This window comes from Styela clava, chromosome 6 (assembly GCF_964204865.1).
Source record: "Styela clava chromosome 6, kaStyClav1.hap1.2, whole genome shotgun sequence".
In the NCBI taxonomy this organism is placed as follows: Eukaryota; Metazoa; Chordata; class Ascidiacea; order Stolidobranchia; family Styelidae; genus Styela; species Styela clava.
In genome coordinates this window covers 21,212,664-21,231,286 of record NC_135255.1, presented here as the reverse complement: position 1 = coordinate 21,231,286, position 18,623 = coordinate 21,212,664, and the positions used below count along the sequence as shown (strand labels likewise).

Below are 18,623 nucleotides of genomic sequence, written 5' to 3'. Positions count from 1 at the left end.
TGTCACAAATTTCCCTGAGAATTGATAAATTGTGCAGTGAAAAGTAACCTCATTCATCACATTAATATCGTTTGTGTTGTAAATAAAATATTATCCTTCTTTGTTGTTTAGCAAAGAAATTAATACGACATAGGATGGGGTTAGGGTTCACAAACAGGTGTCCCTGGCCCAAAAAGTTTGGGAAGCGTTTTTGTTGTTAAGGCAAAGAAATTAATACAACATAGGATGGGGTTCCATGAAAACTGGGGTTCACAAACAGGTGTCCGCCGCCCAAAGTTTGGGCAGTGTTGCACTAATGAATACAGAATTTTAGAAGCGGCGGGACTGATATTTTGGGGTCACGAAAACCAGGACTGGTGATGGATGGAGCAGCGACAGGAATTAATAATAACATAAAATAAGCAAAAGGAATAAAAGTCGAGGCGACCCCAATTTCCAGAAGATGCCCTGGAATTGAATATTCTGTGAGGTGGAGGACAAAGTAGGAAAAAAATTAGACTTGATGGTTCAGTTAAACGTGGGCGACCACCCTACGGCCTAGGTGCCATTCAACAATTCTCAGATATGAGTTTGTGATTGTGACTAGTCCATAACTATTAGTCATCAATAGGACACAAGAACTAGACGCGGCAGTTCTACATGCCGTCTCGAAGAGCAAAAATTTTCGTGATATACACTAGGTGACAATAGAGAACATACGAGTCTATGACCTTTGAACGATTGACCCCTGACCGCAAGAACATTTTTCAGAATTTTAATTTGTATGATATTACTCGGGTATATACTTTTTATGCAGTACATTTAAAAACATGTAATACTGACCCTTAATTGGAATGTTAACTATCAAATTAACATGACTCGCAGATAACACACAAGCCGCTTGGTGGCAACAAGGAGGGTAGCCATGACGACTAAATTTCCGGTCTGTAGGATACATTTTTAATTGGATGTTTTTACTTGTTGAGGCAGACCACGTTGCTGCGAATTTATTAAAACTTGATTCAGGAGGACTTGAAGCAGATTCTCGATATTATTCTAGTGAGTACCAAACGAGTTTGACTTGCGGATTGCTGACTGAGCCAATAGGTTCGCGCTTCAGGTGTGTGATAACGAAAATAATATAATTGGCTATATCAAAAAATATCAGGTTATGATTACGAATTGGCAATGGATTAATTTGGTAGAGGAAGCTGGAGAAAGTTGTGATCAGCAATTATGTGTCAATTTTATGTTAAAATTAATAATTAACTTGGCAGGCTCGTTTCGACTTTCGATTATTTTGACTTGTTTTTGACCCTTTTATTCAGAAGGTGCTGACTCATAATATATTTGCCTGTTAAGTTGCTTTTCATATGAAACACTTTCTTTTATATTTCTTAATGATGGTGAAAGAAGTTGTAACTAACCAGAGATTACATGTCAATTTTGTGTTAAAATTATAAATCAACTTTGAGCAGTCGTGTCTCGATTAATTTCATTCCGTCTAAAGTTACCGTACTCACTTTAATAATTCCCAATATTTAAAAGCTGTTTAATGTCAATCCAAATCAAAATTTTTCACTTGCAACTATCATGGCATTTTCTCAAAAAATTTCAGTTTTGACTGGAAGTTGAAATTTAATCATCATGGACAGCCCGTAGTTGACATCAATTGACTGTAGATTGTAGAAACTTGTATAAAATATTGAGTTGCTATAAGACAATTTGAACTCTTCAATGTCCTATCATATATCTTCCAACATAAGCTGTGCATTAACTCAGAAGGTGCTGACTCATAATATATTTGCCTGTTAAGTTGCTTTTCATACGTGACACTTTCATTTATTCAAGAATATTCTTAATTTACTCATACTGAAGCCAAAACCAATCTTTTTACGAAAGCATATTTTGCATTGAACATTTCTTTTTATGTTTTTATTTTAGATCAAAGAAGGACTTCCACCTATCAACTTTGTTGGAGCAAATATTGAGAATGTGAATTCACCAGAAAGGAGGAGATTCAGAACAATCGGCAAATGGCAAATATTATAATGCTAGATTTGATTAATCATTCTTTAACAAGCTGTAGTGAATTGGTTTCAATAGTGATATTCATGGAATTATTCTTCAAGATATGACGGAGAACTGACTAATTTTGTCTATTTGATGCATATTTTCTGATTAATATTTTTGGTATGCCTATTGATTACCAGTCAATTTTTTTTCATCTTCTCAGCTAAAATTTTATTGTTTCAATGTGCCCGGTTCATGCCTATAAATGCCCAACAACCCAAAATTTTATTTTGTCCCAGTTTTTAAAATATATTTTAGTCCTGCTGAAACAGTCTCTCAAAATGACCCATTTTTATACATATTCAAACGTCTTTCCTGGATCGAATAGCGTTCTTACATGGTTAACGGTTTTTGACAAATAGAGCTGTAGATGTAGAAATATTGAAATGAATCTGGTTTGACACGCGTGAGGATAGGCTACATGTCAAGGGGGGCAGAAGGACATTAACGATATAACGTTCGGGTCGGACCAGGCTCCTCTATCGCTGTTTTTTTTCTTAAATAAATATATGTTTATAAAAAATTTATACTGGAAGTATGTGTGGATACTAAACTAAGGAATTCTTGTTATAAAATAAATTAACTCAACACATACTGTACTAAACTCTGGCAATGACAGTTCAAAGAATTCCTAAATAAAAATTCGGGTTTGGCCCTGCAGAGCCAGTTAATTAGTCGGGATCAACCCACGCAGGGTAATCAGAGATGCGGTAGCGAGCGTATTCTTAACGCTTAGCATGATGCACCACACTGCCAAGCTCTTGGGTAGAGCTTAAGATAAGCAGCTGCCGATATGTAAGGAGAATCTATTTTTGAAACTATTAGTTGCATGAACATTTGAATATTGGCTGACATGAGCATACTACGGCCGATGGGCTAAATTTGTCCAATTGGGTGATTAAACCCGGCCTGCCTAATGCTGCCACAACTAAACTAAAACCGAATTTTGATGTTTCAGCCAAAAAAAACTCAAGAAATTTGTTGAGATTGCAATTAAATTAGGTTTTTGGCTAGCTTTTGTAACACTGTAAACATTGTTCCTACAATGTAACTTTTACTTCACACTTATTTGGCCGCCAGTCAGGTGGACAAGATCTTTGGCCCCTGGTCCAAAAACTTTGCTCTTAGAGTTTATACACTAATATGCCCTCCCACCCAAATAATTACATCCCAAACCAGATCAAAGATCTTTAAACTATGATGATCTCCCAGGTCTATGCATTTTGTTTGTCTGTTTACTTTTTGTATTGTTTATGTCAGAGAACCAAAATAAATGATTGATGCTGGCATAGGCCCTAAATCCAAAAGATCTTAACTTTGACCGAAAAACTGTACTGTAAGCCTTTTTTGCTGAAAAACAATATCAACATTTTCACCCAATTTAAATCTTACACACCAAGAAACAAAAAATAGTACAAAATCTAAGTTTATTTTGAAAAATCCAACCTGCCAAAAATTTACCAAACAAGCAACACCATTGCCTAATTCAAAAAAGGTGTTCAAATGATTCGACAAATTCAAACCGCACGAAGAAGATTTTTCAGGACGTTCATCAAATTTCAATAAAACACAAAATTGAAGACCATCTGAGATCTAAATTCTAGCAACTAGGAAAACACTTCCCGATCCAGGTTGAAGATCACAGCCATGAGAAAACCCAAATCTCGACCACAAAAACTTTTGAAATTGTAAATCCTCAAAATGTTTAATCAAATTATTTGGCGCTCCCGAAATATGCGCACCAAGATGGCGCACATCCTGATAACCCTAACCGGGTACACATACTGTGTTCAGGTTGTGCGCCATCTTGGTACACATACTTCGGGAGCACCAACTATTCTGTCAGAATTTATAACTAATACAAATCAGGAACTCTGGTGGATCAAAAAAGGCCATTTATTACGCATATGCAAACTAGCGTGTTATCATGTTATCAATGCCTATTCACCAGCACCTCGACTAGTCCAGGGGACTACCTGTTCAGATTAAATATGAGAATACCTGACCAGTGAAGTGTTTCACAAGCACAGATTTTTCAAGCTTTGTTGGATTATAATTAGGGCTGAGCATTTCAAATCGAATAGTATATTATTCGAAGCCGCTTGAACAGGAATTTTTAATCGCCGCCATATTGTTTTTTTGTCCGTCCAAAAGACAAATTCTGAAATGAGACTCTTTTCTTCCCAGTAATATGACACATGTTTCTTATTGTGTGTTAACACTCAGCAAACTGTTTGAGTGATAGAGTGTGTGTCTGGAGGACCCATTACAATAAAACAGTCAAAGCTATATATTGTCCAAGTGTTCGAGATTCGATTAAAAAAAAATATTCAATTTTAGATTCTGAAATCATCAGATATTGGAAAAATGCCCAGTCAATCATAATAATGTCCAATTGTATACAAAGACATTATTTCACAAAAATTGTTCGAAATCAGAATTTTCCTGAATAGAAAAATATTTGAAGATTTTTATCTTTAATTCTGTTTGGGTTAGCTAGGTTACTGCCCAGCCTCTAACTTGAACCAATCAAAATTGAGAAAATAAATGAGAAAATTTGCATCAAAATCCCATGTTCAAAAAAATAAGACTATTTCCAGAAAATATTTCCAAATCTCTAGCTCCCATTTTGAAATCCAGCATTTACGATGTTTGTGATGTATCCATCGCTTCAGAATCTGCGTCTTTCCCCGGCGCTTTCTCATACGCTCTATCACTAGGTGTCACTACAACTCCATCCCACACAGACATCGCAGTCGTGATCGTTGTTTCTCCTTCCAGTCCCAAAATTGCTCAAAAACCTCCGTGAGCTAGAACTCTGAGCAGAGTCTGGGCAGTGTAACATACCTATTACAAATTAAATAATAATGAAATGAGAGCATGATGGGATGTATTCGACAATTGATAAAATATTTTATTTGAAAATAACCAACAGCCCACCTAATCCAGAAGATACTATTAAATTGGAGCAGACAATATTAAGCAGAACACGCTATAGCCATGATTGGTAGTGCCTCACAGCGGTGTAGCCAGGAAATAAAAAAACGGGAAGGGGCCAAGTTAGACCGTAGCCAGGGATGGCCAATTCGAATAAAGTATTCGAATATCTCGTCATTCGAATATCGGAATTCACGTTCATAAAAATATCGGATATTTGTGTGACGTCACACATTTTCGACGCCGCTTTCAAGACGTTTCCGTTGAATGAAAACATTCTCGTTAGAAACTTGCGCGTGATTGTTTTCATCACTTATCAGCGTAACGTGTTATTTAGGCCCGTAAACGCCTTCACGATTGTGTTATTTTCTCTAAAACGAAAATTTTCAACAAATTTGTTCCACGATAACGATAACATTTATTTTATTTTTGTACTCGCATGGAATTGTGAATCTGGTAAATACGTTCATCGGCGGCGAGTTTCTAAAGACAACGCAACTTTTTGATTGAAAAGCGGCAATTTAAAATACTGAAAATAAAACCGTAAACAACATAAATTTTATCGAGGCCCGCGAAAATTTAAAAAACGCTTTTCTAGGCAGGGACTCTTAACAGATGGCATAATCGCGGCGATGAATATGTATTTTTAATTTACTGCTAAACTTTATATGTATATTCATTGTATGAAATGAATTATTCTCTACACTTTATATAATCATTTGAGATTTTTCTAACGGCTATAACGAGTTGGCAAGATTGCAAAAATACATATTAAAATTAAATACATCAGGCAGTTTATCTCGTAATTTTAGGTCACAGATCGCCGTGGACCGAATAGTAATGTTTTTTTTTGACGTAAGAGAAAGCAACCGCGAGTTATGTTGGACACATTAAATTAATATATAAAGATATTTTAGAATCTCGTAGTTGTCATGAATTGAATATTTTACGTAACAGAATGATGATTATACGCTGAAAAGACGGCTCTTTTAACGAGCGCGGAATCGCGGTGGGTGTTACAGGCGGCAATGGGAATTTCCGATTTCAAAAATCCTGGCTGCGCGCTGGCAGTGGTGGTCATCTATTCTCTACTAATTTATTTCTAACTCCAAACACAACAATATGTTACACATAATAACAATATGGTTCACATAAATTTATATACAAATATACTGGTAAGTAGTAGAATACTCTAGGCTTAAATATTAGAATTTTTAAAGGCATAATGGATTTTCGATTGTTATTGCCTGTATTGCCAATAAATTTTATTACTCTCAGAAAATATACACAATGAGTCAATGACAGAAAGCGTCAGACAACTCCTTGGCTATCTTTTCATATGGTCATTTGTACAAGTGAATAATTTTAATAAACTGACTGTGTCACAAGTTGCTATTATTTTTTATTGATAGCTATAAACTATCAATTACTTTGTGTACATTTACTGTTGGTCTGTGGCTTCATTCTGATATTTCTATTGAAGCTTATTTCCAAAACAAAAATGTGTTATTTTTGATTTTAGAATGTATTCGGAATTCCAGACTCGAAAACATTATTTTAGAATGTATTCGGAATAGTTTAGTATTCGGAAATGGCCATCCCTGACCGTAGCAACTAACGGGGCTTTCGAGGATCTTAAAAGCGAAATTGCTATGTATGATACAGAAAAATACATTTCAAAAGTGGGGGTTAGTTCTGGCCCTCAGAACCCTCCCTGGGTATATGTCATCGTCTGATCATCTAAGGCAGTGGTTCTCAACCTTTTTTTTCTTTCGTGGCCCACTTTTGTTACACAGAAAATACTGTGGCCCATTACCTTTCATATGCAAGATGAAAACAAAAAAATTTTATTCCCAAAGATAGAAACCTCCACTCTAATAATTAAAATGAGAATTACCACTCAAAAGAAAAAACAGCATCATCATTCATTGCTACTACAATCAAAGTTTACCCAATTTCTCAATAACTCCATTTTTATTAGGTTTGTGGCCCATGGCCCACCGGTTGAAAACCAGTAATCTAAGGCCTTGTCTAGAGTAAAAACATGTGAAAATACATTTATTCACTGGACAGACACCCCTACCTGTTTTCCAAACCATACTCCCTTCCCCTAAAATAAAAAGCTGGGGAACACAATGATCGCACCGTAGATGGGATGGAAGTTATATGATTTGACAGAAGATAACAAACCAGCGATGCCAACAGTCTTATTTCCTGAACAGTGTTTACTTAAAATTAATTCAAATCTTTCATATAATGCTTATTCACGCCAGGGTGGTTCCTTGTATATGGCTTGGAACATAGTGAAGGGTGTGGAAAAAAATATTATGAATTCTCCGACATATTGAAAAAGCGTGCTTACCATATCTTGTTGTTCCAAATTCATTACTATATGAACTCCGACATTTCCACTTTCACGTGGGTCAACGATTCCTGCTGAACCAGGAAGGAAGAAACCAGAAGAGAGAAGTTGAAGACATCACCTGAAAAATGATTCCATTTATTTATTTATTGACAAGGTCATTTGAAAACAGACAGGGTCAAAGGCATGCTGGGTTATGAATTCATTCTTATTTGCATCAATTATTCTGCAAATGTGAATACTCACAACTGTCAAAAAGTCGTCAAAATTTCACACAAATTTATCATCATCACCCAAAATTGTCCATGTAAAACAGAGCTTCACAGAAATAACACTAATTACAGACACATGAAAATAAATCTTACAAATTGGATAAATATCTTACAAATATAAAATTTTCATACGTCTCCAGAATTTTCACAAATTGCATATTTCTCACTAACTCAACAAAAATAGGATAATTTAGGATGGGATTCACATATTTATCCTGGGGTAGAGGAGAGGGGGTAAGGTAAGACGGCTTAATCATGTGCCGAACCACATGTGCCACCCGGTTACCAGTCAGTGTCTGGTATTGAATTAGTTAGCCTGTTATTTGTTTCAGATACATGGACTTGATGGTGGAGGAAGCCGTAACAGGCCAGCGACTACGTGAGCCACCCTGTGACGGCAGGGAGTCCAGCAATCATCTCGCACATAATTATACAAGCATGAAATTCGAACCCATGCAGGGTAGACAGAGGTGCGGTGGCGAGCGTATTCCAAATGCTTATCGCGATGCGTCACACCGCCGAGCAAGCCATTTATCAAGAATGTCACACATAAAATAGTAAGTAGCACACGAATGACACAAAAATTACAGAATTTGGCACCAAGCAAATCTCCCATTAACAGTAAAAAGTAATACAATATTTCTTCTAAGTTTAAATAAAAATACACACAAAATTTCTCACATATGGGAGAACTTCATACTAGAAGTACTAAAACCCACCCACAAATGATAGGGTGTCCATAAAGTCTTAAAATTGCAAAGGGAAATTATCGTTACTTCAATAAATTGTTTTGGCCCTCACAGATGTATCAAATGAGGTAAAAGAACAATTACCGAATAAAAAAACAACAAAACTGGTTGAGATATATTGAGAAATGCCCTCATGACAAAATTGAAATTGTAAAGGGAATTTATGGTCACTCTGTATGTTTTCTTGAACTAACCTGAAAGCTGCATTGATAGGCAAAGGTTGCCTGCTTGGCGTATTCATGATCGCATGGTGAGCTAGCAAGTCTATTATCCACATTGTCAAAGGCTCGAACCCCGCGAATCTTGATCGAAGATCTTTCAGCAACATCTTGATGCTGGAAAAGAATTTTTTTATTTATTAAAATTCCTCTCTGAACAAGGCAATGAGCAAGCAGGTGAACAGGGCTACTCAACTGGCGGACCGCGGTCCAAATCCGGAACTTTCGGGTATTCGATTCGGACCGCGTCTAATTCTTTATTTTGAATTATTAGTTGCACTTTTGAAGTTTCCTTTTATAAAATACCTTTTATAGATTTAAATATATATGAAAATAACTAGAACACCATAACAAACAATCTTGATTAGCTAATGATCATTAGTCGGCCGTGTAGGTGCGTGTTTAAGGGTGCCGAAATATTATTTTCTGGAAAGACTGGACCCAAAAAATTTTGTATGCGGATCTTCGGTAAAAATAGTTGAGTAGCCCTGGTCTAGTTCACAGTGGTTCCCGAACTTTTAAGTAGGTATTTGGCAAGTCTCGTGCCCCGCCAAAAAAAATAGCTAGCTAACACTAAGTTTCAAATAACAGATAGGGAAGCGAAAGTATGTTGTATTTAAAAAACATGTTGAAAATCTGTGGATGAAATAAATAAAGAGTTATAAAAACAAGCAAAACAAATACTTTTATTTTTGATTAGCATCACGCCCCCTCAAACAATTGTCTGCACTCTCCTTGTGGGTTGCTCCTCACCGTTTTAGAACCACTGCTCAATAGCCATTAGTTAGGTTACTGTACTACTAGGTCATAACTCACTTACCTTGAATGAAAAGCATTTTCCTCGAACCATCTGACATGGCGAATAGCAGCGAGAGATGATTGCAGTATCTTGTGACTCGTATGTGTTGAGGAATCCAGCTTTCTCATGGTTCCTGGGGAGTTGCAATCCCCACTGAGACTTTATCCTGGAAAAGAAAGAGTTACTTGTAGGAATTTGATCAAAGTGATACTGTAACAAGTTTTTGTTTCCGCTAACTTAGGCATTTGTGACGACTGATTTGTTAATTGTTGCCGACTAGTTTCATTGTGATGATTTCATTGTCTCGTGAATATGAGATTTGTTTTATGGAAGTGGAAAATTACCTGTATTATTCCGATAACAAAGACAAAATGGGGTTATATTCGATGATTTATAATGTTACAAATTGAAAATTTGTTACAATATCACACACTTTCATCCAAAATAGAAGGGGACTCATTGAAAAGAAAAGCTAAGAGCATTGCTGATACCAAGTAGTTACTGGAACTACACATAATCATTATGACATTGTGTGACATTTACTTCCAACTTTCTCATGTTTCAAGGAGGAATTGCAATCCATACTGAGAATTTATCCTTTAGACTTTAAAAGAAAGAACTACTTGTAAGAATTGGATCGAAGCGATATTACACACGTTCACCCTAAATAGAAAGGGGACTCATCTCAAAGAAAAGCTAGGAACAGGGGTGAGGGAGGGATATTTTTTGAAGCTGGAATGCTTTTTAGCTTTTAATAAAGACTCTTCGAAACCCACGTTGATCTTCTGATGATCTATAATCGCAGCAAATTTGAAAAAATCTGTCATTAAATAATTTTGGTTTCCCGAAGTGGCGGACAATCTGAACATAGTATGTGTACCAGGTTAGGGTTATCAGGTTGTGCACCAAGCCATCTTGGTGCACATACTTCTGGAGCGCCATAATTTAACCCTAGTACAGAGTTAAAAGTCTTTAAAAGCATGGAATGAATTAAAAAAAAAGCAGAGTATGTTCACTTCAGCACCATGCTAGCGAGTCTAGAGTCTTGTTAGTGAAATTGAAGTATACAGTCTCGATTTAAAGTCTTTGGAAGCAAGAAATGAATTGTAAAAGTAGGGTGTGTTCACCACAGTACCATGCTATTGAGAATCTTGTTAGAGCTGGTATAAAGTGAAATCAAAGTATACACGAAAGTGAACACTAATCAACAGCCTTGCTATGAGCTAATATAGATAAAATCATATAGTTTCATACCTGACCATCAACGAGCTCAAATCCATTCTCTGTTTCGGTCATTGTAAGTGTGATTTCAGAATCCTCTCCCTTCTTCACTGTTTCAATAATCTGGAATATTTATTCATTAATTATACAAAAGATGTTAAATTGGGACAAATTATGATATCTGTCACATAAACCAGGGGTGTGCAACCTTTGATACAGGAGGGCCAGATTCAAATAACTGGGTGAAACCACGGGCCGAACCCTTATTTAACATAGGCTTTTTGTAGTTGTAGGGACAAAACTACTGGTTATTTATCTTATGACATGCGTTGTTCACTTCGCACAAGCTAGCTGTTAGGGCATTGTAACATCCTAGGCATGGATATTAAGTTGGACTCAAGTATAGGCTATGCAACGCAAAGGGATTGGAATTACTTTTAGCAGATTAAATAAAATTGAAAACTCGTATCACAGGCCACACCTCATTGAAATTTAGCACTTCTCCACGGGCTGCATAATTTTTCTGTGTGGGTCACATTCGGCCAGCGGGCCGCAGTGATATAAAACCATTAAGTAGTTTCAACTTTCCAGTATGCTTCTCACATTTAGTTGAAGACTTAGGATCTTTTGCAAGAAAACATGCAACTCCTCTATCAGTGGAGAGTAGGCTTGCACGTAATTGACAAAAATCAATTCCGTAATTACGGCAAAATCAATTACGTAATGACCCCGTAATTGCGATATTTTTCCACGCATTTAAACCTATCATAACAACCAATTGAATCCACTTCTTTTCCGAATGGGACATTGAAGTTGGGTTTTCATATTCTTGGCAGTACTACACGCCGTCGACAGATGTTAAAGACAAATATCAAGAAGTGAATTCAAATAAATTTTATTCTGATTTTTATCTTTTGTGTTAGCTTTGGTTTTCCTTTATCACCTTCGCAAATTAACCGTCCCATTTTTATGCGATCAATTTTATTTTATCATTACCGACACTGGTATACGGATATTTATGGAAACGATAGTTTTTTAAAACCACCTTAACACTGAATTAAAATTACGGGTTTCTAATTTATTAACCAACGACGAGCGTATTCACTCGTTTGATTATACTTGCGATTTCCTCGCGACGAAGACTTGTTTTTGCAGCGTCTTCTGCATTATCCGACATTACTGCCTTGTTAAGCATTTTATAATAATAATTATTGATGTCGACTTATTGACGATATTCCGATTACCATGCTTCATTTTACATTTAATCATCTCGCGGACTGAATGTTTATAACATTATTTGCGATAAATTTAGATCAAATATTATTTATTTGAGTATAATTTAAATATCGAACTTATATGATATGCCTTCTCCGAAAATACAAAAGTTATATCGCAAAACAATGCATTTCGTGACATTTATTTTACACTCACGACATTTATTTGCTAACTCAAGTCGGCGATCCTATCGGCCAAGATTGACACAAGTTTGGTCGAGTGCCGGTGGTATTCAAGTCGACGATAAATCAAAATAAGTTGGCGCATTTGGTAAGACAGTTAATCATATATGGCCGAAATATTGAGAGGAATTGTGAAAAACATCATGCGGACTGATATATAACATCATCCGGACTGATATATAACGATAAAACCGTTAACAGAACATCAAGATTTTGTAATAGAAAATGGATCTCGCACAGAATAAACACACTGGCTCATATTTGATTCTATATGATAGCAGTTAAATTTTTTGCGGTCCGCGAGGAATCCGTCGTTTTGCTGTTTCTCTGCCGTCTCAATCGCTTTACCGATGCCGAGAAGACGAAGTTGCGTTGGTTCATTACGCAATCTCTCTTTTGTCGTCATATTGCTATTTGATAAGCGCGACATTAATTATCACGGCGAGGTATTGGCGCGAGTGATCAATCGCTCTTTTCGCTTATTTGGTTCCAATTCGTCGCGAAAGCTCTTCGTTAAATTTCACAAGATCGTCGTGTTGAAAGGTTATGGATATTTTCCTGTTTATACCCCAAGTCTGAAATAAAACAGCCCAAAACAGTATGATATTCCATGTTCATATATCAAGCGTTGATATTAACAATAAAGAATGGTTAAGCATTGCTAATCCACACTTGGTGGGGAATTCCCACTATTTAAACGCGTGACTATAAAATAGAATAAAATAGAAACGGAACATATATACCATAAGTAACGGAAAACTGGAACAAGTAAATAATAAATAAAAGTAAAATGGATACAAATGTTTGATAGACCATGTTTGAAAGATTGATCTCCTGCGTTCATTAGTCATTTCACCCGAAGAAGTTGAAACCGGGCGTGTTAGCGTACATCGGTCTTAACACAATTCTTCCCCCTATCTACGGTTATTATGTACATTGGCCATGGCCAAGCTAGATAAGATGCGAGAGAAGTTGAAACCAGGTGTGTTGGCGTCAATCGGTCTCAACGCAATTCTATCCCTTATCTACGGTTAAGTTACGGGAGAAGTTAAAACCAGGTGTGTTGGCGTCAAACGGCCCTACTCAGTTCTTCCCCCTTAACTACGTTAATAATTTACATTGGCCATGCCAGAGAAGTTGATAATAGGTTAGTGAATGGCAACGCGTCATGCCCTCCTTCACCTACGTAGCAAGAAAGGTGAAAGAGAGTAAAACGGCTGCGAATACCGGAACTCTAACTTCTACTTGTTGAGCTTTCATTTTTCGCAATCGACGAAATTGACTGCTTTGAAGAAAGCTCGTTTCAATGCAATAATTACGACTTCACGTAATTCGTAACTTCCCTTCCGTAACTCAAAATAATTACGTAATTACGTAAATCCGTAAATTACGTGCAAGCCTAGTGGAGAGTGGTTCAAAAGTCTAATATCACATTTTCACAAATTTTATTTTGTTACATTTCGTATGACTAAAACCAAAACTACTATGAAATACAGGGTGTCCATAAAGTCCCTTTGAATTTTGTTATGAAAACAGGTCTCAATATATCTCAACCAGGTTTGTTGTCTTTTAATCAATAATTGTTTAGGTATTTTTACTTCAATTAATACATCTGTGAGGGCCAAAACAATGTATAGCATCGATAAATTCCGTTTGCAATTTTATAAATTTTAGAACTTTACGGACACCCTATAAATGTTTTGTCGGCAAGGGACCTTGCTTTAACCTAGACTTATTTTGAAACTTGAATTGATATTCAGGTTGTAACTTCAACCTCACAGCCACACAAAATGCTGTTTTTAATTTTTTGTGAAAACTTTTTGATTAATTGTATTGCCGTGCCTTTAAAACGCTTGTAACACTTGACAAGAGTTTCCTAAATTAGCAAAGTTGATTTATGTGCATGTTCATTGCACAACATTCAGTATTTTACGAATGTCATGGTTATATTCAGAAACATGCAAAATTTTATTATTCTGTGATAATATTTCTATTTTTATTTAGAGAAAAAGAGAGGGGAAAACTAGTAAGATGACTCTACTAAAATGATGAAGCCCCGTCTCTCAACTGGATACCAGTCAACGTTTTGAATAAATAATTCTGATATTCCAAATTTTTGTGTTTAACCTAAACGAGAAAGGACAACAAAAGCGCCTAATGTATGGCAAACTGTGGCCTCTCGTCCGGGTACCAGCCCATGTCACAGAGAAATAATATTACATGACAAACTGTTTCTTAGTTAGAATAGTTTTAAGATATGGCCAGATCCCAAAGACACAAAATAAGAATCTTGATGAAAAGCTTGTTTGCCACCTGAGCTCGAACCGGGGATCTTCCATGTGTAAAGCGAACGTGGTAACCACTACACTACAGAGAAAGATCTATTAATATAAAGATATTCAATCTACATAAAACTTGTATATTATGGTCCCAATTCCAAACTATTTATTTCCAATATATTAGGTTGTTTGCATCACAAGTTAAAATCTAGAATATTAAAGGTAATCTTGGTAATAAATTTGGAATGTAATGTCTGACCAGAAAGATAAATAGTTTAGAATCAGTAAATTCATGTGTAACAGTGAAGTTTGTTTAAAACGGAGGTGCATAAAACGATTTGGTATGAGAAAAACTTTAACACAGCTAGATGTCTGAAGTTATATGGCCCACCTACAAAAATGTTGTATAATCCTCATCAAAATGATATTCAAAATAGCTTTTAACATAATAGTGCCAACTTTCACAATGTTTTGTTCAGAGAGGAAACAGTTCTTTCTAGAGCTCGACCGATATATCGGCCAACCGATATATCGGGCCGATATTGCGTGTTTGCCGATATATCTGGCCGATATATATCAGCTTTAGTCGCTTTTCCACGTTCTAAAAATTGAGTCATTTTCCCCGGGAAATATCTGCGGCCGAGCGTTTTCTTTTTTTCGCTTCTCTCATTTTGCCTCTCAATGAACAGAGAGTTCTCTTCTATATTTCTCTCTTATCTCTTCGTGCGGCGCAAAATCCTCGCCTTCGAATATCTTGCGTCCCCACTAGACTTGCACGTAATCGACAAAAATCAATTTCGTAATTACGACAAAATCGATTACGTAATGACCCCGTAATTGCGATATATTTTTCACGCATTCAAACCTATCATAAAAACCATTTGAATCCACTTCTTTTCCGAATGGGACATCGAAGTTTGGTTTTCATATCACCGACAGTACTACACGCCGGCGACAGATGTTAAAGACAAATACCAAGGAGTGAATTCAAATTGTATTTATTCTGATTTTTATCTTTTGTGTTGATTTGATTTTCCTTTATCACCTTCGCAAATTAACCGTCCCAATTTTATGCGATCAATTTTATCATTACCAACACTGGTATACGGATATTTATGAAACAATAGTTGCCTTTTTTTAAAATAGACTTTCGTATTGAATAAAAATATCGGGTTTCCAAGTTATTAATCAACGACGAGCGTATTCTTTCGTTTGATTATACCTGCGCTTGCCTCGCGACGAAGACTTGTTATTGCTCCGTATTTTACATTATCCGACTTTGCTACCTAGTTAGCATTTTGCAATAATTATTGATGCTGAATTATTGACGATATTCCGATTACCAAGCTTCATTTTATATCAAATCATTTCGCGGCCTAAATGTTATAACATTATTTGCGATAAATTTAGATCACATATTAATTATTTAGCCCGCGGTAAATTCTTACCCGTAAATCGTTGTAAATTAATGCTAATAAATTCTATTTTGTTTTTTAATGTGCTGTAATTTGTATTAATAAAAGTGATTAGGTCGGCAAAAGAAAGTAGCCTTCTCTCCCTTTGCTCCATAGCGGCGGTAAAATTCGTTTCATGTCTGTTTCACGGAGAGAAAGAAAAATACGCCTTCCGGAATTACAATCAACTATCACACATTCTTATTTATCGTTATCAGCGCCGAATAAGAAAGATACCACATCGTGAAGACAAAAAAGTCTGTCAGTGTTAATTGCGTTGCGGTGATAACGCTCATAATAATATCGTTTTGATCGTAAAACCAAACGCTCAAACGGGGTGGCGACTTTACGTAATTTGTAACTTCCCTTCCGTAACTCGAAATAATTACGTAATTCCCTAAATTATGTGCAAGCCTAGTCCCCACCTACTACTGTATGGATCAAAACGGACTTCTATAAGCTTTTTACTGACTGCCTTTTTTCTTTTGTGCTTGTTTTTTTCAAACTTTGCCTTCTGTTTTGTGCATTAATGTGTGTTCTTATTAATTGCTGTGAAACTTTTATCAGTGATGCACTGTGTAGGACTGCTTTATTTTTCAACATAAACTTTTGATTGACTGAAACTGAATTTTTCTTTCTATTTGTATTTATCGCGGGTTCAGGTTGTAGATATCGGTATGTCGATATCGGTTATCGGTCACTAGTTGGCCGATATATCGTTATCGGTGCCAAAAAGTGATATCGGTCGAGCTCTAGTTCTTTCATAATAAGAAAATTTTTAACCTTTTCTGCTAGTTGTTTGACAATCTCTTTCGTTGGTAAAGTTTTCAGAATAATGACAACTTCGGCTACGTTGTTGCCTTTTGTCATTGTTCCTTTCTTGAAGTCTCCGACCTATGAAAGAATAAAATAATGAGCTATGGCTGAAAAGCAATACACCATATTTCTTCGCATACATGCAAGTGGGACAATTTTACCAAAAGTGGAAAAAGACAGTTTTTAAACAAACATCACTCTTTTGAACAGAACCATTGATTTGATAAAGTACTTCTTTTTTAATTCTATCTCAGAAAGCATGGGTGAATTCTGAAATTTAAATAATCGAATCCCCCCTGTTAAACCATGATCGGTGAAACAAGATATCTACCTTGTTTTCCCCGAAAATAAGACCTAGCCAACTTTTTTAAATGATTTTAGTATAAGCCCTCCCTCTAAACTAACACCTAGTCGATGGCGCAATTTTTTTTGAGTCGGTAGCAAGATATCTCTACCACATGTTTTAAATGCTTAATCTATGTTTTGTATATTTGAAAATCTTGTAATTCTCTACTTCGTAATTTTGTTTCTGATAGATGAAAGTAAAATACATCTCCCCAAATAAGTCCTATTGTTATTTTTCGAAAGAAAATTAAAATAATACCCTGTTTTATTTTCGTGGAAACACGATAGTAGCTCAAGTACTAAACAAAACTTACTTGTCTGCATTCATCAACTTGAATATCAAACCCAGCAGGCTGTGATACAATGATGAAATCGATTGCATTGCATATTTTAGTCACGAACGACAGTATTGACGCTTGCTCTTCCTAAGTCACGTTCAAGTCTTGGTTTCGTTTTATTAGAGCCTGTAGGAAAGTGAGTTAAAAATAATTACTGTTTGAAATATGTTTGAGATATCAAATTTTTGATAAAACAGGCTCTCAAAATAGAAATTCCTGTATTGGAAAATTAAAATAGTGGAAATAACAAAAACAAAGCGATTCGGAAATGTTATAAGTATTAGGTGGAAAAAATGTTGAATTAGACTCCATATCAAAGAAAAAACAGAAGCATTTCATGATAAAAAAATATTCATATATTAAAACTGAGGAAGAATGAAACGAGTTATTTGATTTAATAAAACAAACAGTCCACAAGTCTCAGAGACCAGGGGCGTATGGCAAGACGGCAGATGCGTCTTATCGCACCATGTTCGTCTCGATAACAATCTAAATCAGGGCATTTAGATTAGTGCAACCTAATTATACTATATTTTTACCGATATTGATGAAAAACGATCTCCCGACATCCCCGAAAAGAGGGTGTTTGCTCATCAACAGAATGGAATTCTTTAAAACGAGACAATGACTCTCGATCTGTAAAGTGTGCCGTACTGACCTGGATAAAAGCTTCGTCATCAAGTGCTGGCTTCACTCTTGAGAAAGCTTGTTCAACATCACAAAATCGAATGGAATGTGAGGCACAAACACTCTGTTTGTTCCTCGACCTTTCATTTTGATGTTTTGTCAAGTTAATTTAGAAAATTTTATATTTAAATTCCTAGACTTTTCAAATTTGAAATCATAGAATTGAGAAAAAATCATGAAATTGTATGACCGGCACTGGTACCGGTAGATAGATAATGATTTATCAAAGCTAATGCTGTAATGTATTGTACTCTGGAACCAAGTACAGGAATAACAGAATACCGTAAATTACGGTATACACAAATTCAATAGGGTAGAATTCTTGAAAGCTACCATACTGGTACGGTACTCTGGTAGGCTACTGTTAGCAAAACCCCAAGCCTATCTCATTCGAGAGTGAGAAATTAATTTTTCAATAGACGCCTAATCACGCCTTTAGTTCACGTAATGGTCTGCACCTGAGCGGCCACTGATAACTAACTTTTTTTATTTTTTTTTATTATTAGTTTTCAAATTAGATCAAGATTATTAATCATTTTTTTAGAATTTTGAATATCATGGTTTTAATTACCACCATTTCAAAAAGTCATATTGTATATACGAATTATAAAATCATACAATACCAATTTATCAATCA

At 35.8% G+C, this 18,623-nt stretch overlaps 1 long non-coding RNA gene and 1 pseudogene across 3 annotated transcripts in view; one reads left to right on the top strand and one right to left on the bottom strand.

Annotated features, from left to right (window-relative positions):
• The window catches only part of LOC120331638 (interleukin enhancer-binding factor 2 homolog), a 158,582-nt pseudogene extending 140,509 nt beyond the window's left edge, over positions 1–18,073 (bottom strand). The window contains exons 1-3 of the transcript XR_013476594.1: positions 17,958–18,073; positions 17,276–17,425; positions 16,584–16,694 (exon numbers count right to left, since the gene is read on the bottom strand). The product of XR_013476594.1 is annotated as an interleukin enhancer-binding factor 2 homolog (transcript). The remainder of the gene's footprint in view (positions 1–16,583; positions 16,695–17,275; positions 17,426–17,957) is intronic.
• On the top strand, positions 475–2,033 carry LOC144424589 (uncharacterized). Of its 2 annotated transcripts, none has more exons than XR_013476816.1 (2): positions 475–1,038; positions 1,924–2,033. It is a non-coding gene; the product is annotated as an uncharacterized LOC144424589 (long non-coding RNA). The 2 variants fall into 2 exon arrangements; XR_013476815.1 differs by having other exon boundaries at positions 475–1,099.
• Positions 18,074–18,623: the final 550 nt, after the last annotated feature.